At 47.7% G+C, this 24,671-nt stretch overlaps 1 protein-coding gene across 2 annotated transcripts in view; it reads right to left on the bottom strand.

Annotated features, from left to right (window-relative positions):
* The window catches only part of LOC142557322 (beta-1,3-galactosyltransferase 5-like), a 247,414-nt gene that overhangs the window by 143,205 nt on the left and 79,538 nt on the right, over nucleotides 1-24,671 (bottom strand). The window contains exon 2 of one of the 2 annotated variants that reach the window (XM_075669066.1): nucleotides 12,524-12,585. The gene's annotated coding sequence lies outside the window, so the exon portion shown is untranslated. Of the gene's footprint in view, nucleotides 1-1,007; nucleotides 1,452-12,523; nucleotides 12,586-24,671 lie in introns of those variants that run through there. The other variant, XM_075669065.1, reaches the window with a different exon arrangement.

Raw genomic sequence — 24,671 nt, 5'->3', positions numbered from 1 at the left:
AACTATTGCTTGCCAGTATGAATTTATTAAGCATCAGTCTAGATAGGTTTCTCAACTTCATTGTAAATGTATATCTTGGGGTGATTTAGGCACAGCAACGTTGTTAGGAATTTCTGTTAATTTCACCGAAAGCGTCTGACCGCATACCGCATTTGATATGTAGTGGCGTTTGTCAAATTGAAAGTGGCACATCGACATTGACTATTTCAAATTATTATGCATAACGTTCAACTTAGCACAATTTAGAGTGCACACAGCACAGACAGTTTCGAGCCTCTAACTGCTGTCGCAGTAAACTAACACGGGTAAATGCTGTTATCATGATGTAACCGGATTACTTGCGAGATAAACTTTCCCAATATAATATGTCATATAATATTTCAATGACATATCGCTTCCCGCCCTTGCTTTCAGACTAACATCAGAGAAGTAAACTTAGTATCGGCACGCCGGTGTTTTCTATCTCTGATCGACGTTGGGAAGACTTAGCTTATGGAAACGAAACATTTGCGCTGTCAAACATTCAAAGCAAAGCCTCAAACTCACACTGCCCCGTTTCTTTAAATCTGATTCACAAAGGAATACTTCATACTGTCAATGTCGCGCACTTTGAAAGCTGAGCTGCGCATTGCAGCTTGAAATATGAACGGTTTATCCTCACTTTTTAACCATTCAACAAAGAAAACAACTTGACCCCTCAAGGAAATTGGAGAAACACAGAAAGGCACAAGAATTCCTGATATGGAGATCAGGCACGTGTCATGAATTTTTCGTAGTTGTCTAAGAGTCAGTAAATGCAGAAGTGCTGCAAGGTGGCTGACAACGAAGCGCTAAGATCCGCTCACCATTTCGAACACCGTTATTCGTAGGACTTGAAACCGAAAATGCAGACTTTGGTGGACGAAATAGTAGAACCTTTGAAATATTTTTGATTTCAAACGGCAGCGAAGCGTGCTAAAGCGGGGGAGAAAGGGGAGAAGGGGAAACAGCGCAGTGGTACCACTCACCGGTTGGCTGCTTCGGAAGTGGAGAAGTAGCAACAGGCTGAGACGTCACTTGCGTCGTAGTTCTGTACCCGGATCAACGCTGCGCACACCGCCGGCGCGCCCGTCCGCGCTCACTCTAAGCACAGCGGCGCATGCATCGGATTCGGTGGCAGCGAGTGAAGAAAAAAAAAATTCCGACAACTCAAACGCCAGCGCCATCGCTCGGCGCCGGCAGCACGCGCCGGACGCGTCTCTGTCGTCTGCCGCCGCTTTGCTGCCGTCTGCAGCCGGCGGCGTGCCGCGCCGGCGCGCGCGCGCGAGCGATCGTCTGCACCGGCGACGCCGGTAGCCTGCTGCTGCTGCTGCTGCTCCTGCTGCGGTGGCGTCGTCTGCTAGCGTCGTCTGCTCGCGTCGCCCGCTAACATCAGCCGCACAAAATCCGCGCTTCTGCGCACACTTTTCTGGAGCACCGGCGCGACGCCATCCGGTTTGTTGGGCTCTGTTGTTCCGTGGTCCCACCGCTGCCACCACGTTAACGGTTTGGAACTGAGGGAATTAGGGTTTACTCAAGATAGGAACGCACTTATGCACACAGGTCCGACGTCCCACTCACTGAGTTCTGAAAAACTGCGCTTTTGCTCCCGGATATTCTATCAAGCGAGGACGGCCTCATTTTCCTGTGGATATTTGCATATCAGGATGCGACAAGAAAGAAAGGCGAGATACCAAGCGTGGACCGAGACCTCGTCTGCCAGTGAAAAGAGAGCGAAGTAAAATTGTGAAGAGGACACACGCGTTTTAGTGCTTTTGGCAAAAGTGAGTGCCTGAACTGTTGTATTAGGCTTGGCTTCGCTATTATGAAAAAAAAAATGCAGCGAAAGTAACGTCCACAGATATGTACGTGCGTCAGATGCAGATGGAAATGTTCCTGCGCTTACGTATATTCTAATTTGATGTCTTAGAGCAAGGGCGGAAAAAATACGGCCCGCAGGCCGCGCCTTGCCCTTGGAGGCCTGTAATCGGTAATTGCCGTTACAGTACTGCACGGGCCCATGCTTACCCGAAAGCCGTAAGCGACCTGGCCCGCACGCCGCGCTCGGACCGGGTAGGCAAGCTTCTATGGGGATCTAGGAGCTTCGGGCTCGGGTCAAGCTTCAGTCGGACCCGCGAGAGGCCCAGTTAAGGTATTCGCAACTTCGAAAAACTTCACACTGTAAGAACTGCAGCTCGAAGAGGATTTTGAGTCAGTGGCAGCTGTCGGCCGACGGGAAAGCAGGAGTGGGCAGGCCACTGCGCAGTAGTGATCCACGTCATTGATTAGTGCACGTTAGCGGCACCCCTCGGTCTCTGGGGAAAATGATGCCATTTACCCCCTGCACCAACCCATGCCCCACTTATTCCGTCTCTGCGACACTAGGAAGCTCAGCTAGGTCAGCGTAGTTACTGTGTTATTAATACTTCGAATTTCTTGAGGGGAACTTCAAGCTCAGGTTATGTTCAACCTCGGCCCCTGCATGGGTTCAAGCCCATGCAGGGGCCGAGGGACTCACAGTGCCTTAACTTTGGAGATAATAATATAAAGATGAATATGAGACACATTTTAAACGCTTTCTTTGAGCAATAAAACAATTTATTAAGACCGCAGCAATGAAGTTATATAATTTGTCTTCAAAATTATCCGGGATACTATAGCACATAGTGGAACTCGTTACTGATTTCAACTGAATTTATTCCTTTCATCAAGTGAGTTGAATAATGTGCCACAGATTTTCTCGTTATTAGTCTAACATAACTGAATTCAGACGTGTTTTCTTAGGCTAAATACCCGAAACTAACGCGGCTGTTGCAAAACCTTGCAACGTTGGTGAAGGGAATGTAGGAAATTAAACATAACGCTGAGGAATATTGATCTCTCAATGCACTTAATTTTTGAAAGAAGTTTTTGCATCGCAAATGACGTGGCCGTCATGTTCATTCCCATAAGCACGTTAACAAGCCGGCAGATCCCACGCCCTGTGGGAATCGCTGTTATGCGAAGCAGTGTGCGTGGAGCCGACCAAGTTAACGAAATGACCACGAGAGCACCAAGACGTAAGCGGCTGTTTCATGACCTACATGACACGCATGTCATGACATTAATGTCATTATCTATCATTTATATTCGTCATACACGCTTGTCATACTATGCTAATTTTGGTACATAGCAAGACGTAAGCGGCTGTTCATGACCTACACGACACACATGTCATGAAATCCATGTAGTGATAGATAACTTATGTTCGTCAGATACTCTCGTCATACTACGCCAATTTTGGTACATACTAAGTTAAGAAAACGATCATGAGAGCACCGAGACGTGGGCGGCTGTTTCGTGACCTACATGACAAACATGTCATGATATTCATGGCATGACCTATCATTTATGTTCGTCATATATTCTTGCCATACTATGCAAATATTGGTACATACCAAGACGTAGGCGGCTGTTGAATGAGCTACATGACATGCACGTCATGACAATTATATCATCACCTATAATTAATGTTCGTCATGCACTGTTGTCATACAAGACGTACGCGGCTCTCTCATGACCTAAATGACACACACATTGATACAATTGCGTATGGCTCAGTGAATGTGAACCATGTTGGCGCGCGAAGCGCAGCCGCCGAAGAAACAGGCCAAGCACGCCTAGTACTAACGAACTCGCATGCTTTTTTATTCGCCCGAACGCGACTACTGCCGCCACTTATATCTTGCCCGCTATGCATGGCGCAGCAGCAACACAAAAAAGGCAGCGCTGCTTGGGGGCGCTGCATTTCAGCAACCTTAACATTGTATCACTCCTCCCTTCTTAAGATATATGCTACGGGGAATACTTGATCACTGGTTTTCGAGTTCTTGTGCTACGCCGCAACTTTGGAGCGCGAGGTGCAGCCATGACAGGGTTGTCCACGGCACGGCTACTTTCAGACACACTTCCAGGCGATTGTTCCTCATGTTGCACGTTGGGTGCAGCTGGGAGATGTATGGCTGGTTCTTTCTCATGAAGCACATCCAGGACAGCTGACGAATGGATGGGTGGCTGCTCCAGTTGATGAAAAGCTTCTGCGCCAGCAGAACGAAATGGCGCTGTCCTCGCAAGGCGCAAGTGGTCATTGTGTCGGCTCCATGTGGAACCGTCTTGACTAAGGACATGGGCCGACGGTGGATTGACATCCTAAACACTGGCAGGTACCCATGATGCACCTGTAGGGAAGTTTCTCGCATATACTTTATCTCCTGGTTGGAGTAATTGAGCCTGCTGTGACCCTCTGTCAGCATTCAACTTCTGTTTCAGTTGTTTTAAAAGCATCGATGCTTGTAGGCTAGGCTGCAGGACATCCAAAGGAGTCTTGAGCACTCTCCCCATGATAGATAGATAAACTTTATTAAAAGAATAATAAGAAAAACCGCTAATGGTCGGGGCCCTTAGTCCAGGGCTCCGCTGGCTCTTGCCATCTTCTCAGCTCTCTTAATCAGCTTGAGCTGGTCGTCGAGGGCCGAGCTGGACAGCAGTGCCTCCCATTGCTCCCTCGTTATGTTCGTGTCTGGGTGTTCTATGTTGTGTAGTGTGCACTCCCACGTAATGTGGTATAGGGTTGGTGTGGCCCCACACCATGGGCATTCGTCCCTGTAGGCTGTGGGGTGTATCCGATGTAATATGTGTAGGTTCGTGTAAGTGCCTGTCTGGAGCCTACGCCAGGCAGCGGCATCTTCTGTCTTTAGGTTTCGATGGGGTGGTGGATATCGCAAGCGACGCCCTCTGTGGTAGTTCACGATGGCTGAATACTCGAGGTCGACAGGGTCCAGGTCTTCTGCAGCCGGCGTGATGAGTGCTCGGTTATGTACGAATCCTCGAGCTGCTCTGTCGGTTTGCAGGTTGCCCGTGATGCCAGTGTGACCCGGTATGCAGATGATAGTTTGGGTGGCGAAGTCCTCAGAGTCCTCCTTGAGTATTCCGGCTAGGACTTGTGTAGCAGGTCTTCCAATTCTACCCTGTAGGAAGTTGCGGCAGGCCTGCTGGGAATCCGTGAGGATCGTCAATGGTTGATTTGCGTGTAGGCCCTCGCGGATGGCTAACGCGATGGCCAGCTCTTCGGCTTCCGTAATCGTGCAGGGGCGGGTCGATGCCGCGGAGGTAACGTGGCCTCGGTGGTCGCATGCCACTGAAACTGCGCCCTTGTAGTTCGTCCCATACATGGCGGCGTCCGTAAACCGGGCCGTTGTACTGAACCTGAACTCTTTCTCCATGTACTGGGCCCTTGCTCTCCTCCTGCCGGAGTGTAGGTTAGGGTCCATGTTGCGTGGCATCGGGGCAACGTGAAACCTGTCCTGGACGTGAAGAGGTATCAAGCAGGTTTCTTGGGTTCGTGTTGTTATTGCTGGGAACCCCAAGGTTCGTAGGACCTGCCGGCCCGTGCGAGTCCGCGCAAGTCTCTGTTGTTGAGAGACGTAATGGGCTTCTGTCAGTTCGCTGAGGGTGTTGTGCAACCCTAGCGCCAATAATTTTTCAGTCGATGTACTCATCGGCAGGCGGAGAGCGGTCTTCAAAGCCATCCTCAAAAGTGTGTCGGCCTGCTTTGTCTCGGACTGTGTGAGGTGGTAGTAAGGCAGGCTGTATGTGATTCTGCTCACCACCAGGCTACTGACCAGTCGGAGGGTGTCCCTTTCCTTCATGCCTCTGTTCTTGGATGTTACGCCGGAGATCATGCGTGATACCGCCTTGACACTGGTTTTAAGGAGCGCAAGGGTGTGTGTGGCCCGCTGGTTGGACTGCAGCCACATGCCCAGCGCCCTCAGCAATGGCTTCTCTGGTATGAGGCCCCCGTTGAGGCGTACCTCGAGTCTTCTTGTTGGGTCTGTGGGGACTGTGTGGTTACCCCGGCCTCGCCAGACTCGTAGAAGCTCAGATTTCTCGGGGGAGCATTGTAGACACCGTTGGCTGACGTAATCTTGGATGAGATTTGCTGCAGTTTGCAGCCGTTCTTCTTTTTCAACGAGGGACCCTGTTGTGGTCCAGAGCGTTATATCGTCTGCGTAGATTGCGTTCCGAAGACCTGCTACGTCCTGCAGTTTGCTTGCGAGACCGATCATGGCGACGTTGAACAGCGTGGGAGAGATGACAGCACCTTGTGGTGTGCCCTTGTTGGGAGGGTGGTACACTGGAGTCTGGATCTCTCCCATCTTCAGCTCCGCCGTGCGGTGGCTCAGGAAGCTCTGAACATACTTGTACGTTCGCTCGCCGCAGTTGGTGTTGGCCAGCCCTTCTAGGATTCCTTGGTGGCTGACGTTGTCGAAAGCCCCTTTGATGTCGATTGCTAGGATGACGTGCTCGCCGCTGCGGGAAACGTTACTGAGGACTTCTTCCTTGATTTGAAGTAGCACATCTTGTGTGGACAGGCCTGCGCGGAAACCGAACATGGTGTCCGGTAGGTGTTTGTTATCTTCCAAGTGTCTCTGGAGTCTCGTGTTTATAATTTTTTCGTACACCTTGCCGAGGCAGGACGTGAGCGATATGGGTCTGAGGTTTTCAATTGCCAATTTCTTGCCCGGTTTAGGGACCATGAATATTCGTGCGTGTTTCCACATCGCCGGTACCGTACCTTGTTCCCGGTGTTGGTTGAGAAAGGCCGTGAGCGCGGAGATAGACTTGTCGCTCAGGTTTCTGATCATCGAATTCGTGATTTGGTCCGTGCCCGTAACACTCTCCCCATAAGGAGCTCACATGGTGGCCGACCAGTTAGCTCATGCGAGGTTGTCCGATAATGAAATAAGAACCTGAAAATCTGTGTTTTGAAGTTGCCAGAGCCAGACTTCTTGAGTTTGTTCTTTACGGTATGTGCCCCTCGTTCAGCTGCACCGCTCGAGGCGGGGTGATACGGTGGGACAAGCATGCGGCGTATTCTGTTTCGAGTTGAGAACCTGAACATGAAAATCTCGGCAGGGTCAGGAAATGTGGTGCTGTCGTTAGGTAGTGGCAGTCTGCTACGAGCATCAGCATGGCCAAGCTCTCTTCGAGGCTTTTATACCAGTGCGTACTTATACGCGGATAGCTTGAGAAACCAGCTGACTAATATTGGTGGTGCTTGCACAGGGACAGGCTTGTTGGCACCCAGCAGTCCGAGAAATGGCTTGTAGTCAGTGTATGCTTCAAACGGCATGTCCCACAAGTACTGGTGGAACCGATCTACACTAAACCCGAGTGCCAGGGCCTCCCTGTCAAGTTGACTGTAATTTGGTTCTGCATTTGACAAGCTCCGTCAGGCAAAAGCAATGGGATGTTCTCAGCCATCAGCATCTTTGTGGGGCAGAACTGCACCTATGCCATAAGGTGATGCGTCCCAGCTGAGACACACAGGCCTATCAGGGCGGAAATGTACGAGAACTGGAGCTGAGGCCACCGGGTGCTTGTAAGCTGTGAATGCTTTTTGCTGATCCTGCCCCTCCCCCCATTTCTTTCCATCACAAAGAAGAGAATGCAGAAAGATCAGGCAAAAAACGCCGATAAAAATTGACAAGTCCCAAGAAATTCTGAAGTTCTTTGATGCCTTTTGGCACAGGGGCATGCAGAATAGCAGTCACCTTGTCGACGTTCGGGGGAAGACCTTCCTTGCTGATGATGTGCCCAAGATACTTCACTTGGGGCACGAAGAAATGACACTTTTCGAATTTCACTTTGATGCCAGATTCTCGAAGCTTGGGAAGCACAGCACGAAGGTTGTTGAAATGCTCAGCATCATTAGAACCTGTGACATGAATGTCGTCGAAATAGACGGCCACATGTTGTAGTCCTCTCAGCAAGTTCTCCATCTCGCGTTGAATATAGCAGGAGCTGACGACACTCCAAAAGGCAAGCGGGTGTACTGAAACAACCCCATGTGTGTCGAAATTGTGACGTACTCTAGGGAGGCCTCATCAAGAACTACTTACTGACACGCGCCGCGCAAATCCAATTTGGTGAATTTCTCACCTCCTGGACTGTCCACAGGTCCTCAATCCTTGGAAGTCGATATTGGTACACTGTCGCTACTGGGTTGATTGTGACACTAAAATCTCCACAGATTCTGATGCGCCCATCCTTTTTTACCACAGGAACAATAGGTGCAGCCCACCTTGAGGTTTTCACTGGAACAAGGATGGCATCTCTTTTTAATCGTTGTATTTCTTGTGTGACTCCATCTGTCAAGGCATATGGCAGAAGGCGTGGCTTGATGAACCGGGGTGGGGCATCTGAAGGAACATGTAATGACGCTTTAGCACCTTTGAACGTACCAAGACCTTCTTTGAACACCTCTGCGAAGTCTTGGACTAGGCGTTTGATGTCAGAAAGTGCATGTATATTTACTTCAATATTGGAGAGGCCGATGCCCAGCTCGCGCATCCAGTTGCATCCTAGCAGAGTAGGTGAGCTGTCCCCGGTCAGAAAATGGGTAGATCCACCTGTTTGCCTTGAAACTTCACAAGGATATCAGCCTTGCCTTTAACTTTTTCCAGTTCCCCGTAATAGCTTCGTAGAAACACTTGCAACGGCTGCACGTTAACCGAAGGCAGAAGCGGCAGAAGTTGCGACTCGGCAATGACGGAGATGCTTGCCCCCGTGTCCATGTCCATAGGGAGCGGCTTGCTGCAAACGTCAACGGTGGCGGTGAAAGGTGGAGGCGGTTTGGCGTAGTTAATTTGCCACATGCCGTAGACTTCTGAAGACGAAGCTGTAGCGGCATCTTCATCTTTTATAGTGTGCACGCGAAGGCGGTTGTTTGACGACAGCGAACTTCGTGCAGTGGACGAACGCTGCTTGTGAGGACTGCTTCTTCAGGCTTGGCCGTCCTTTCGTTTCATGTCGCAAACTTTTGCCAGATGACCTCGCTTGTGGCAGTAACTGCAGACGGTCTTCCCATGCTTGCATTCGGATGCAAGATGTCCACTCCCGCAGCGATAGCAGGTGACGGCCATGGATCCTGCCGAGATGCGGTAGGTCGAAAACGTACCGTTAGGGTTAGCTTGTGCAATCTCCCCGGCATCCTTTCTGGCTGCTTACATTGCTAGGGCTGTCTGCACGGCATCCTGGAAAATGAGGTCCGCATTTTCCAGCATCTTGTTTGAATGTCTGCGTTGTTCACACCACACACAATACGGTCGCGTATCATGTTTTCTAGTTCGGCACAGAAGTTGCAATGCTCAGAGAGGCTTTTCAGCGCTGCAATGAAACCGCTGATAGATTCGCCGTCCGCGCGAACTCGGGAGTTGAAACGGAAACGCTGCACTACTGCAGACGGCTTCGGGCAATAGTAGTTTCCAAGAACCAAGAGAATCTGTTCGAGGGTTTTGTAACTCGGCTTGTCGGATTTTACCAAAGTGTGAAGTAACGCATACGTCTTCTGCCTGCAACAACTGATAAATACGGACGTTTGCTTGTCTTCGGCGATATCGTTCGCCGCGAAAAATACTTCGAGTCGGTCCACATAGCAAGGCCAGCCGTTTCCTCCCCCCTCGAATGGCTCGAGACTGCCGAAATTTGGCATATTGAACGGGTGGACGAGCCGTGCGGGAACGTACTCACTTGAAACTTTTCACCTCGTCGCCACTTGATACAATGGGGTATGGCTCAGTGAATGTCAACCATGTTGACCCGCGAAGCGCAGCCACCGAAGAAACAGGCCAAGCACGCCTAGTAGTAAGGAATTCGCATGTTTTTTTTTATTCTCCCGAGTGCGACTACTGCCGCCACTTAAATCTTGCCCGCTAGGCATGGCGCAGCAGCAGCACAAGAAAGGCAGCGCTGATTGGCGGCGCTGGATTTCAGCAACTTTAACATTGTGTCACACATGTCATGATATTCATCTCTTGATCAACCTTTTAAGTTCGTCAGACAATCTTATTATCCTATGTCAATTTTGGTGCCTACCAAGTTAACGAAATGACCATGAGAGCACCAAGACGCAGGCGGATAGATAGATAGATAGATAGATAGATAGATAGATAGATAGATAGATAGATAGATAGATAGATAGATAGATAGATAGATAGATAGATAGATAGATAGATAGATAGATAGATAGACAGACAGACAGACAGACAGACAGAGACACTGTAGAAGTGGCAAAGGTTTCCCAGAAATACCTCGCATTTAAAAAGCGTGAGCAAACAAGCAGAGGCGCTACTCTAAAGCAGCAACTGTGCTACAGGAGCACACGGATCATGAAGCAGATTCAGGAAAGAGCCCCTTGTGCAAGAAATAAAGTTCCCCAGAGTGGGCACATAAGAACGTTAAAAAGCGCGAACTGGACACGAACGGAAAAGGCACACATTTATACTCACACAGGAGCCATTGTGTGTGTGTTATCGCACAAATTCCTGCTCCTGATTTTTTCCTTTCTTTTTGCCAATTTCTAAACCTGCACAAACTTTCCTTCTTTCCAACCTCCGCATTCTGTTTACCATCACTATTTCTGAATGAATGAGTGAATCAATGAACGAACGAATGAATGTTATTTTTTCTAAACATAAACATGGAGTTACTGAGCAAAAGCTACATATTACAGCTTGACAAAGCTCTGGCCCCCATATAGTTCGGCGGCGAGTGCGACAGAGCTTGAACCCCCCCCCAAGAAAAAAAATAAACGTTAAAAATTTACTAATGCATGGCACCAGAAAATTAAACTGGTCACCAATACAACACTGCAAAGGAACCCGCATGGAGGAAACACTATAGATAAGCGCGAGCGCGACAAACGCATAAAAATGATAGCCTGAAAGATTGCGCTACGACTCAAAATGATCGCATAAAAGACGTGTGCAATAATGATCGCTTACACATCAGTTAAGGAATTTATGCCAAGTACAGCATAAGTGCTATCAGGAACCATATCGAGTGGTTACTGTATCTTGTGCGGGATATCCATGAATGTTAGGCAACCTACTTTCGAATGTTGTGCCTGAAATGGTCTGTAGTCTGTATTAAACAAGCAAACGTAATGGTTGTTTTCGGTTTTTATCGGTAAACGATGAGTGGCGCAGGACAGGTGAAAAGATTAGATAGATTAGGTCTTCAATATTCGAAAGACAGAAAAATAGTGAGGCGCATAGGGACATTTGCAATGGGGAGAACCACGCATGTCTGACATTCCAACAACCTCACCATGCATTCTTTTTTTCTATTCAAGGCGTGCTCCAGTCTAGGTAGCAGTAGTTGGCAGGAACTTTTAGCTCGGGGGCTTCCTTCGAAATGCATGGTAAAGCATTAATTTTTTCCCGGCAACTACTGCAGCAAATTCGATGTGATTAGTTGCATACAAAACAAAAAGTTAGAATCTAGCGCAGGCTGATTTTTTGTATAGGGAGAAAATGGTTTTACAAAAGTTGTTTAATATCGCAAATTTTCAGGAAACGATGCTATCAAGTTCGCACCTCTGTAACTCACCAATGAGAAACTACATCAAAGTCATGTAAATTGCATTAATAGTACATCTAAAGCGGAGAAAATTGTTCGTTATACGTGACCCTTCAACACAACAATAATATGTGAGTGAAACTATTGCAAAACTCGTGTAAACATTGTAACAAATTTATGTAAGATACAAACTAATACATAAAATGTGTTTTATCCGGAGTTTCTAACGGATACAGGTTAGAGTGCTGACGTATCTGGAGTAGGGGCAGAGCTACGAATTTGAGAACGCCGTGCTTCTACCGAACTTACCCATTATTGGCAATGATTGTAAGAACATTCAGGCCCTTAACTGAAATTTCGCTTCCAGCGGTCACTAGAATTTGACTTTACCTCTCAGATGCGACAAATTCCACTAAAATCAACCAAAGGGTCATCTTAGAAACGCCTTTCTGTGTTTTACACGTAGTTGAAAAGGGGGCATTGAAAATGGGCCGAAACTGAAGATTCCTCGTAAGTAAAGATGAAAATAAAGCATGATATATAACACATTTAACGCTAGTTTGCAAAATGTAGCGGCATCTTTTAAACAGTTCAGCGAAACGGTTTAACTCGTCGCGGACATTACCAACTTGTTGAGACAACGTGTCCGAATGCGGTAACACCGACTTCATTATTTCGCTGACAATATTGATCCCGTCATCTACGAGGCGGAATGTATGTGTTTCGTTAAAAAAAAAGTGTGTTTCGAGTGAAAAAAGAATATAGCTAGAGTTTTCGTCACGTTCATTCTCAACTGGTTGCACTTGGACCACTCTTATCTTCTTCTCTTTCATTCTTTGTGATGATTGCGAGTTGTCCAAATTCAAATTACTCCGTGGTTAGTTACAGACTACCTTGACTACTTTGCCCATTCTGTGCGTGCTACAGCACCACCTCGCGACTAAAGAACAAATTGCTCTTCAACGACGCTCCAAGGTGTTTCAAAAATACAAGAAGTTTCTTGAGAAGCACACCTTGACTAGATCGCATTCAAGTATACATTCAGAGCACCTTGTTATAAAATTTTCACTCTACCTTGTGGTGTCATTGAAGTGCAATGACTTACCAGCGGGTGGCGCGGCAATTCACTTTCTTCGAAAGACTTGCTCCAGAACTCCCCAGGAATATCTGAGGATGAAGGAGAAGCGGAAAGCAGATATAATGAAACGTAGAGCACTCCGAGGCTTCAATAAATATGAGGTGATGCAAGAAGTGTGGAAGAAATAACTCAAGTATCTCCAGTCGACGGCAAACAACATTACCTTGGTTTTGTCCAGCTATGTGACATCCGCATATTTTAAACTCTAGCTAAAGTTAGCTGGGACACCCTGTACACAGGGTAATTGAAAGTGCAAATAGACAACCAGGAGTCGTCAAAGCGAAAGCGAAAGAAATGGAAAAGGTAAATATTGAGCAAAGGATGAAAAAAAATGTCTATGGATGTTTACAAAGTTGGCAAAAGCAGAAACAAAACTTTGTAAAATATAACGGGCCGCGACTTCTTATTCGAGGCCGGACCACAAAAGGATGCAAGCATAAATATTTGCAGTAAAATAAAGCGTGCATCTGAAGCAGAAAAGAAGTCTGGAATCAACTCGGCACGTTGTCAGGCAGTGTCTTCAAGAACCGTCATCAGAACCAATCATCAGACATCAAGAACCGTAGGGAACATCCACATTTCAGAAGTGCTGGGATTCAATGCAGATGGAAGCCTTAACTGAACTACAATCCTGATAAGCAAGATGCGTTTGGTTTATTGGTGGAAAAAAAGATGGAGATGGGGTTGTTAGTGTCATGGGTATCTTTAGGTTATAAAGTAGCGATAGGCAAAATGCTAAAATGCAATAGATATAGTAAAACCTGATTAGCTTAAGCCGGTTAGGTGACTATTTTTTGCCGTCCCCTTTTAAACAGCATGCCAGTAGAAACTGTCTTTAGTGAGGCGGATCGTTGAGAGGAGAAATGTTTTCGAAGACGGATGTTGTCTCTTGGGTCAGCAAACCTTTAGACTTATGATTTATACGCATTACGCCGTCGTGCAGTTCTTGGTCGCGTATTCAATACTACAATAATACAATGCAACAAGGCAAATGTTATACCCATAATAACACCGATAGCCCTAATGGTTTCTAGCACTATGACGAAATCTCCGCTCCAGACACTTCCTCAATAGAGCTCCAACTTCAAAAGAACGTGAGATATGAATAATGACTTCAGCTATAGCGTAATCGCTGTTGTTTATTAGCTCTAAACGCGCTCCGACTAAACATTTACTTATTTTCTTTATTAGTTGTGAACCGTCACTGCAGATATTGTTTTTTCTTTCTCCATTACATGATATGTCGTCGTCCCTCTCGTCCTCACACGTCAGAGCAACCAAAAGCATATATATCTAAAAAAAAAGACATCAGCATCTCCTTAATAGCTTAAACAAATAAACACATGCTAGTACAAGCTGGCGCCAGGCTCTGAACATTATGCAGGTGTTTACCGGTAAGGCTAAACTAATCAGACCCTGCCACTAGTGCGTACGCTCAGATTTGTCTCTGTTTCGAGCACAGGGATGATTTCATTTGCTTCTAAACAGGCTCACGTAAGTGCCAACGTACTTTGACCACGCTAACAGCAATTAGTGTAAACGCCCTCCCCACTACGTGACTCGAAGCGAACTCATTCCTCTCCTTATTATGTGCAAGCGAGCCTTAATCTGCCTTAACTCTTTCAGCGAGTGCCGGCACAAGTGACTTCGCCGTTACGAGTCTCCGGTCAGCATGCAAGGATAATTCAATTTCTTTCTAGCTAATTGTATGCAACGCATAGTGCAGACTGCATCTCATAGGTACGGCAAACAGTAATGAGTATCATATGCGAAAATATGCGACAAGCTCTGAACGTTTACTGCGGAGAGACCGTAAGTGCAACACTGTGCCCGAGTTGGAGGATTTTACCAAAATGATAATGATGATGACACACACACACGCACACGCACACACACACACACACGCGCACACACACACAAATGTTGGCTCAAGCCTGAGGCTTCGCCCTCTGGTGAAACACTAGGGAGAAAAATATGCGCTCACAGAGACGCCGTCGACCATAGTGATACACATAAATAGAAAGAATGTCCAGCTACTGTGAAAAAGTCAAGAGATCAATAATGAAAAGCCAATTAGGAGGATTCCAGGAACAAGGCATAACGCTTGCTAGCTCATCAGTTCCCCCTAAAGTGTATGCAAATGAATTCCCGACTTCAAAGAAAACCAGTGGTGTCCTAACGGATCTCGATTTCAGGCGGCCGACACTAACAGTTGTCATACATAGTACTTAAAAGATTCCCTACACGCCTTTTATTATTTTATTCATTTGTTTTCATTTTTTCGTGCAGCCTATTCTAAGGAAGGAAGGAAAAAGTGGAGAAGGAAGGCAGGGAGATTAACCAGTTTAACCTAACCGGTTTACTACCCTACACATGGGAGCGGGATGGGGTGATGAAAGATGGGGAGAAGAGATAGAGAGCACATAACACGGCACACACAGCGTTGGTTACAGTCTGTCACTCTTGCGTGGTACGTGACAACACTGTCATAGCCGCTTGTCCAAGCCCGTCTCCTTCATAAACCGAAGTAGTCCCTTCGTCGCCTTCAGCTGCGATGTCTTCTGTCGGCGATATGTGAAAATGGTTGCAACTGACAATGGTCTATTGTCAAGGTGCGCTAGAACGGACGCCATGGACTGTCTCTGAACATTATATTCAGTACAGTCGCACAGAATGTGTTTCAGCGTCCTCGCAATGTGTTCCTCGCACAGAATGTGTTCCTCGCAAAGACAGGCATTGCAGAGAGCGTTGTCGGTCATCCCAATGCGAAACGAGTAAGATTTCGTGAAGGCCACCCCTAACAATAAGCGATAAAGCAGGGTGGCCTCACTTTGGCGGAGTCCAGTTGGCATACAGAGATGCATCAAGGAGGGCAGGTCGTGTAGACGATTGCTCCGGTTGGTCTGGCTGCTTGGTGTGCACCATAGAGAGAGCGTGATCTCCCGTGCAAGCACTTGAAGTATGCTAGCTGCGTCGGACCGTGAAAGTGGTATGGCCTCTTCCTGTGTGTCTTCAAGAGCTGTCCGAGCGGCTTTATCGACGTCTTCATTTCCTATGACGCCGCAGTGACTTGGTAGCCACTTAAACGTCACGTGATGTGTCTCAACATCTGTATATCTCCCATGTGTCTCAATATCTGGAAACCACTTACACATCTGGCGAGAGAGTTGGAGACGAAAGCAAGGTCGAGGCAGCTGCCGTATGTCACGCCTCGAAGAAAGGTGGGGCTACCATCGTTCAAGAGAGTAAGGCCATAGTTGTAGGCAATGCTTGATAATCTTCGTCCTCTTGCATTTGCCTTTGTACTTCCCTATGCTGGATGGTGCGCATTGAAATCTCCTATGATGACCCATGGGGCGGGGCAAACACTCAAGATATCCGCTAATCTTTTAGTGTCGAAATTGCTGGAAGGCGATATATACACGCCTATGAGAGTAAACAAGAGTTTGTTCTTTTTAACTATGATGCATATATACTGATTGTCGTCGTGGGGCGCAATTGGTTGCAAAAGATAGGTGAGTTCACGACGAACAAAAACGATGATTTTGCTGCATGAACAATTTGTTGATGACATGATCCATTCGTACCCTGACAGTCTGATTGGTTTCGACAAGTTGGGCTCACAAATGACGATGAGTGGAAACACATTGGTGTGCACATACTGACGGAAATCTGAAATTCGTGATTTTAGCGCTCTGGCGTTCCACTGCATGACGGACGCTGCCTTGACTTCTTTTCGGAAGGATGGGGTATGGGTAGCCATCTTTCTAGTTGAGGGATTAAATCACTGGGCTTAAGGCATCCAGCACTTTAAGTGCGATTCGAGCAGGCGGTGTCCCCATCTCAACGAAAATCGTTCGGATGGCCTCCATGAGGAAACGTAGCACCGAGATGACTTGACGATCTGTTTTAGGTGAATCATCAACGAACGGAGAAGGCTCCGGTGGGGTAGTGACCTTGTGAGGTTCCTTAGCAAGGGGGCGGCTCTGTAGCGTAGGCCATTCCTCTAAAGAAAGAGTCTTATCTGATTCCCTCGTGGAAGTGGTGGGCCCTTTCGCGTCGCGACTAAGTGGTACCGAAGTGGAGCGGGTACAATCGCTTCGCGCATGCGCCTTCTTTGAAGACGTACGACGGTGCCGACGTCGACGCCGGCGCCGGACTGCTTCGGCTGCCTCCCTGTGGGTCGAATTGTCTCTGGCCATTTGCTTCAGAACCGCGCGCTCCATCTTGATGCGGGGACAGTCTTTCGACGAGGCCGTGTGAGGGCCGCTACAGTTGGCGCATTTCAGAACTGTGGCACCACAGGTCTCTTCTGCATGAGATTCAGCGCAACGGGGACACAGTAGCGAGTTGGGACACACGCCCTTGACGTGTCCTAGCCTGCAGCACTGATGGCATTGAAGTGGCTTCTGGATGAATGGTCGAACCGGATGTCGAAAATGTCCGACTTTAACGTGGGATGGTATACAATCCCCCTTGAAGATTACTTTTACGCAGCGCGTATTCCCAAGACGGCGCACTTGCGTAATGATCGTGCCCTCGTTTGCCGGCTTAATGAGGCTAGGTAAATCATCATTGGGAATGACAATATCAATTTCGTAAATTACACCGGCTATCGATGTCTCGTCGATCGGGCTGAAGGGGCGCATTTTGATTCCGCCTAGCTCCATGATTTCTTGAAGTTTTCCAAGCGCACTCGTGTTGTACACGTCTATGGCGAGTATATTCTTGCGTGGGTTTATTCTGATGTCTAATTTGATCCGGCACCGCACGTTCCAGAAAAATGGATAGGGATTGCCTGTTCAGCAACCGTAGGTTGCTTGGCGGTTCTTCCGGCATAAAGACGATGACGTGTGGCCAGCGCGCAGGCCTTGACTTCATAGTCGTAGTGCTCGCAGGAGTTGACGGCGCTGTGCTGGCGATCTTTCTCTTCGCCTTCTTACTCCGGACGGGTATGAAGCCGTCGTCGGATGAGTCGTCTTCCGACATAGAGTACAGCTCGGTGTCCTCGGTGTCGCTGGGGGAGCCAACTCGCTTCCTTGCGGTTGACAGCCGTGATGACTTCTGGCCATGCGGGCCTCTTGCATGCTCCGCGTCCATGGCCGCAAGACGGGGAGGTGAGGCACCCCGAAAGGCGAAGATTTCACCAAAAATTCAGAGAGCACAGAAACAAGCGTTCTGTCAAGAAGACACTTCGTCGTCTTCCCCAGCCTATTCTAAGCGACGCAGCCGAAACCATAATGCGAGCTCGCGCCGCTCTCAGAAACTGTTGCTTGCTCGAGCCACAAATTTCAAACGGTATGCCTCGACGACTGTACATAAATCTGTACAGGTTGTTTCTGAACAGAGCAGAAAGAACCTGAACAAGCATTTGTTCCTAGACCAGTCGTTTCATACTGGGAATCACCCTGCTAGTATTGCACAAACCTATAATCAGCGCCAATCCCGAAACAACAGCTCTAACGACAGGATTGCGTGATGACGACAACTATGGCCGTTTCTCACAGTGTCGTGGGCTGCACTGTTTCAGAATGACGATGTTCAAGCTACTATCCCCAATTAGGTCTCTTCTGCCAGCGATAGGAAAATGTGCTACGCGGCAGAGACATTAAGCCACGACCGCCTTCGTATGGCTTTAATTGCTTCTCCACTATCGGCCGAACAAATGTACAGCCTGCTACAAACAAATGGGTCCCGAGACTGACGCGACGTGCTCGCTAATGGAAAGGTCAGCTAATTGCGATGCGCGAGCAAAACTACTCCCTCTAGACATTGATTAATTACTATACTTGATATCACCAATTGCACCCATTGCGACGAATGCTACGGGTTTGCGTAAGCCGCCAGGAACAGAGAACGAGAAGCAGACGTCCTCCGTTAATCGCAGGTAGTCACTCTTTTTCGCTACGCCGACGGAATAGAAGGTTTAACACGGTTTGGTTAGTAGCGTACAACCGGCGAGCGCCCGTTTCTATTACGAAACAGGCAGACGGAACTCGTTACAAAGAGGCTGACATGACTCTTGACCTCCACTCCAAATGCCCAGATTCAGCGAGAAACGAACATAATCGCGGTGGCACAAAGTGCGGGCACACAGCGTTTTACCGGTCAAGGCGATTAACGACTAACGGCTGCTTCACAACCGCTAGCGTGCCGAACTAGTTTCAGCATTTCTATTTCGTTTTTTTTCGTTATTTACCGAAACCCATGCGTAAACAAAAAAAGTGGAAGACAGAAGGAGCCAGTTTCTATGCGATGCACGCGACGTTGTTCGGCTTTTTGTGGCTTGTACGCGTGTGATAACGTCGCGTGAGCTGGGAATCATCGTGTGGGGTTGCGAGGCTTTCAGAATGCAGGCGCTATCTTCCTTCGCTGGCTCCGGTTGAACGGTCCAGTGCTCAGGTGGCCAACACTGCGGTCACGTATGCAAGCGCGCGCGTGTTGCAAGCGTTTTGTACGCCCTGGTGTTTGCACGCGCAGCAGGCGTGCATGACTATGTAGTGGCATGTGCCTATGTAACGGCCTTCGTACCCATGCTGCGGCTGCATCGTACACAGACTGATAGAACTAGTTCGAGACATCTTCGAGACGTCTGCAAGCACGTCTTTGTCTCACTCTGCCCATGTATGTCATGCGAGTGCGGTGTCCCCGGCGCGGAACGTTGCGAATTCGTCAGTTCACAGCATTTTTAAATGCCAAGCTGGTATGTTGCTTGCAGAAACAACGGATGGCGAACCTCACGGACTGATAGATAATTAGAAATAGTTAGACCTAACCAAACTGCAATAAATTACCTTTTGATTTATTTTTATTTTGTACCGCAGATGTTAAAACTGCAGAAATGAAGTCGGTCAGTGTTGAAGGCTGAACGTACCGCAGGAATCCGTGGTCTATACCAAGCTCAAAGATAGCCGCGCCCAAACTTGCGGCAAAGTATTGCGCCTGAGTGGTGCGTTAGGGATAGTCAGGCGTACTTCCCATTTGTCAGCGTAATGAAAAGAGAACAAATTTATGACACCGTCACCTATTCTGCGAACTATGAGACTCCATGCCTGCGAGTTGGAGGATTAACAGATCCCCCTCTCCCTTTCCTCCTTCAGCATACTTAAATTACAATTAGGCATAACTTGACGAAGAGCAACTCTAGATCCCATTTCACTACTTTCATTCGATGCTAATTCTAATCTCTTTAAACTAGTTTTATTCCAGTCGTATTCCTGAAAAACATGCTCAACTAGAACAAGCAATGGCGGCATTTTTAGATAGCTGAAGCAATAGTTGAAGTCTCAACACGTACTCCGAGGATTGAGTTAACGGCGGTACCGGAATCTCTATCCTTTGATCCCACAATAGGCTTTTTCCTGTTTATAGCGAACCATTTGGGTGAATAAAATCTAAGAAAATTATTGCACTACTTGATTCCTCTCGCTTGGGGCTTCGTATAGCGTTAAATGTCGACAAACCACAAACTAATACGTATCCTAAAGCCTGGAACTCGGGGGACGATTCCTAACGATTTAATTAGGCGGGAGAAAACATGGCCGTGCCGCGGCTCCCTTCTCGCCCGATACTCGTCGAAACCCCTTTCGCTACACGCGAAAGCTGGCGCTCTTCGTCTCCGCTTCGTCAAACGCGCCGCTCGGCGAGGCGAGCCACGACGACTAGATCGATGCGCCGGTGCTAGTTGGCTGGTAGGTTTGTCGGTCGGGGTTGCACGGTCGACGAGCACGACACAAGCTCGTTAGGCGGCGACGGCTCCATCGGTAAAGCCCGGCCTGCAGGAAGGTGGCAGGGCGGGCACGGGTGCCTGCGCGGAACGGTGTAATCCCGAGCGAACACAATAAGGCTCGAGTCCCTGAGGCGTGTAGAACGCAAGTAGCCAAGAGCGAGACAGAGAGCCGGAGAAAGAGTGAGTTTAAGCAAAAAAAAAAGCAAGAAAAAAAGAAATGGTTAAGTGCCACTCGAGCAGGTTGATCGATTGATTGATTGATTGATTCTAGCTACCTATCTATCTATGATGACTAATGGGGTTCATTGGCGCAAGGGCGAGGAATATCTCTCTATCCGTCTATCCGTCCGTCCATCTATCCGTCTATCCTTCCGTCTGTCCGTAAGTCTATCCGTCCGTCAGTCTATCTATCTATCTATCTATCTATCTATCTATCTATCTATCTATCTATCTATCTATCTATCTATCTATCTATCTATCTATCTATCTATCTATCTATCTATCTATCTATCTATCTATCTATCTATCTATCTATCTATCTATCTATCTATCTATCTATCTATCTATCTATCTATCTATCTATCTATCTATCTATCTATCTATCTATCTATCTATCTATCTATCTATCTATCTATCTATCTATCTATCTATCTATCTATCTATCTATCTATCTATCTATCTATCTATCTATCTATCTATCTATCTATCTATCTATCTATCTATCTATCTATAGGATAACTCTATCTCGTGCCTTCCTTGGTACGAGATAGATGGTCCTTGGTGGTGAGTGATTTCCATTTTTTTGTATCGAAACACGAAAAGGTACCATCCTAAAATCAGTGGTCCTTGAGCCTTACAGAGGAAGAGAAGCGCGAGTAAAGTTCCAAAGTGCTTCGCCGAGAATTGGTCGGCATGACGTGAAACTGCGGTTTTTCAGGTGGCACAAACTGGAACGGCACTACGCATATACGTACACGCGTGACCTTGCGCGCGATATGGTTACACGTCGTGTATATGTGTCAGTTTTTCTGTGCAAGTCACCTGACATGCGAACACATGCCGAGGTTTAACGTCCCAAAGCTATGACAGACGCCGCTGGTGTCGGACTTCAATTGATATTGACCATCATGGTTTCTATAACGTGCACTCAAAGCTCGGTACGCGATCGCTTTCAACGGAATGCGGCGGCCGCGACCGAGAAGCTACATCGCGGCCTTGCACTTCGCAAAAGAACAGCACAGCCACTGAGCACAGTCCGGCAGCTTTCGCGCAATTTCACAAGGACTATAAACCACGCAGTTCACGCTGTCGGTGGTGGTTGATCGACCCTAATTCTATTCAGCACCCTACGGTCCATCTGTAAGAAGTGATACAGCAAGCGTGAACGTAGGGGCATGCACTCCGGAGTCTCTTCCACGTGCATGTACAACAGAATGCGGATAGAGCCGCGCACAGCGGCTCAAAGTGTAATCCAGGCGAAGCGGAGCTCACCTGCCGAGTGTTTCCTTTTAAAGCTGCCACACAGCTGTGAGAATAAAAGCAATGACGGCGAACAAGCGGGTGGGGTGAATCCGCTCCGCGCAGCTGCGGTATACATCACATGCCGGTGAGCATTGTGAGCTGCATTTGCTTCACGCGTGTATACGAACACACTCGCGAGCTGCAATGTCACGTCACCTATTCTTTTTTCTCCTGCGTTGCGCAAGACGATTTGGACCATTTCCTCTACGCGGTGTATAGCAGTGCGTCACTGCACATAACACTTCGGAATGAAATATAGGTGGTGTGCGGATTAAGAAGTTTAATGAGTTTACGTTAGGATAACGGTGTTCCGCGTTCCAAGTAAGACCTTAGCTACGGGAGATTGAGGTCGGTGTCTCACAACGACCGCTGAAGGGCGTTTCACAAGACAGACCTGATAACTGTGCCTCAAGTTCGGTCAACCGTACAGACACACCGGTGGAGGAGGGATAATGCAGGGCAGGTTTAACTGCTTTAACCTTGCGCTGCGTTTCGGACTTGACTGGCGCAACATGGCCTGAGTAGCCTTTGCGCCATTAAACACCAATTAACCAACCAACTTACACCGGTGGGGGTGAATTGTAAGTTCCTCGCGGCATGAGAATTTAGCGCACAGTTGCGCGCACTGAGTAGACCACCATCTCGAGTGAAGAGCCTCTAGCCCTGAACATGATGGCAGCCGGTTATTCTTTGGCTGCCCGGGTCTGTTCATTTTTTCGCTCACTTTCTGCATTACAGAATGTTTTGCCGACAAGACGTATAAATACATGAGTTAGGCTACGGAAATTTTTAATTATAATTATTTTCTATTCTTGACAGCTGCCTTGCTTGTCTTGCTTTTTTCTTCCCCTACATTATTTTATGATGTTTATTCTCTCCATTGTTTGTTTTTGAAGCTATTCTCTTTCCGTTTGTCCTTTCATCTTGAATCACCCCTCTCGCCTCCCCCACCCCTTCTTTTTTTTCTCTTGCTAATTAGGATAGAGCTTGTGCGTGTTACACAACTTCGGTAACACTTCCAGCGGGTTAGGAGTTCGAAAAAGTTGCAGTTCCGCCCGAAAAACGAAGCATCGATTGCGGTAGCAAATTAGTAGACAGCTATACGAAGTAAGGATATATAGTACAGGAAACTCTCAGTTGTACGAACATCGGTTTACCGAATATTTCAGAATAATGAACTTTTTAAAAATCCCCGGCAGTTTTCTTATAGATTCTATGCAAAAATGTTTCACTTAAACGAATTTCGGAACAGTCAATATTTCAATTTAACGAAGTCGCTCAGAGGACCAAAGGTTATTTTTACCCTATTTTTACGATCGGCAATGTAACGTCGCTGGCGCTACAGTGCCCCTGGGGCAAAGCGGCGGCGCGGAAAACTAACGGCAACGAGGCATGGCCTGCGTGATTGCCAGCACAGAACGAGCAAGCATGTAATCTCGGAGGCCATGAACAAAGTAGCATCGCCGAGCCAGTTTCAAGCCGTATAACTCTAGCTGAGGTTGTAGGGTACATCGGAAAGTTGAGAGACTTTGTGTCTCAACAGCAAGCTGTGCCAGAAGAAGTGTACAAAAACATTGACTATTTGGACAGTTTTGTTACTTCCTGTGCTTTAAAAGTACAAGTGCAGAAGAAGATTACAGATTTTTTTAAGTGAGAAAGGCAGCATTATAACTGTTATGAACCTTGTACTTGTTGATATGTACAAATTCCATTTCACTCATTTCTAACACTATGGATGCCATGTCTTTTGCTCCATGAATTGCACTTCAAACTTTTGACTCTGTACGCCATGTCTTATGTTGGTCTAGTGAATATTCAGTTTAGTGAACTTTCAGTTAAGTGAACTATTTCTTTCGGTCCCTTGAAGTTCACTCAAGTGAGAGTTCACTGAAGTTTTATCGTCCGTATGAAGTTGGAACTATTCGCTTGCTAAATACATTAACAAGGACGCTGTCAGCGCGCACAAGGAAACGTGAACACATCGCAATCGATGAGTGTGGACTCTCGCCTCTCAAAACGCTGGTGTGAGCAAGTGCGGCAGCAGCAGCGAGCGAAGTGACTTTCGCGCGGTCTATCGATTCAACGCAAGATCGCCGAGAAAACAACGCGCACAAAGGTATGACCCGTCTGCAGATCCCTTTCAATATACGGCGAGCGCGACCGCGCGCAGTAAGCACTTGTTGACGAAGTCACAGCCGCCTTCGCTGCCCTTCCGCACTGCCTCCCTGCTTTCCTCCACATATGGCGCACGAGATTGAGCCACGATCGACAGTTCCTCTTGCATGCGGTCGCGAAATGCGCAGTGACTGCAGGAGCACAACGCCGCCCTCTCGCTCGCGCATGCTTTCACTCGCACATACAGCATACGGCGCCCGGCGGTGATTTTGTCGCCCTCGGGCTTTATCCGGAACCTCACGCCGACGCCGACGGCAGAAATGTGCCTGGAGTGTCCATATGAGTGCTATCGCAATAAAACGCAGGCGTTTGCAATAGGACCGAAAGATCCGATTGCGGCGACGGCAGGTGTTTGTCAGTGCAGCGCCGAGAGCATTGAACCGCTTGCTTTTGGCTTGTCAACCAAGGAAGGTCAGTCGTACCGGCAATGGGATATGAACAAGGAGCATACAGAGTTGGCAATTGACCTGACAATCTGGAAAATACATAGGCCAAGATCTTCCTGTGGTTTCGACAGATGAATTGAAGAGAATTCAGTTTATACAGAGAGAGAGAGAGAGAGAGAGAGAGAGAGAGAGAGAGAGAGAGAGAGATAGTGAGAGAGAGAAAACGAAGAGTAAAGGCAGGAAGGTTAACCAGATATGAGTCTCCGGTTTGCCACCCTACACTGGGTATGGGGGATAGCGGTTA

Source organism: Dermacentor variabilis, chromosome 9 (assembly GCF_050947875.1).
Source record: "Dermacentor variabilis isolate Ectoservices chromosome 9, ASM5094787v1, whole genome shotgun sequence".
NCBI classification, from domain to species: Eukaryota; Metazoa; Arthropoda; class Arachnida; order Ixodida; family Ixodidae; genus Dermacentor; species Dermacentor variabilis.
The sequence above is the reverse complement of the archived record's forward strand: the minus strand, read 5'-3'. Positions and strand labels throughout refer to the sequence as shown.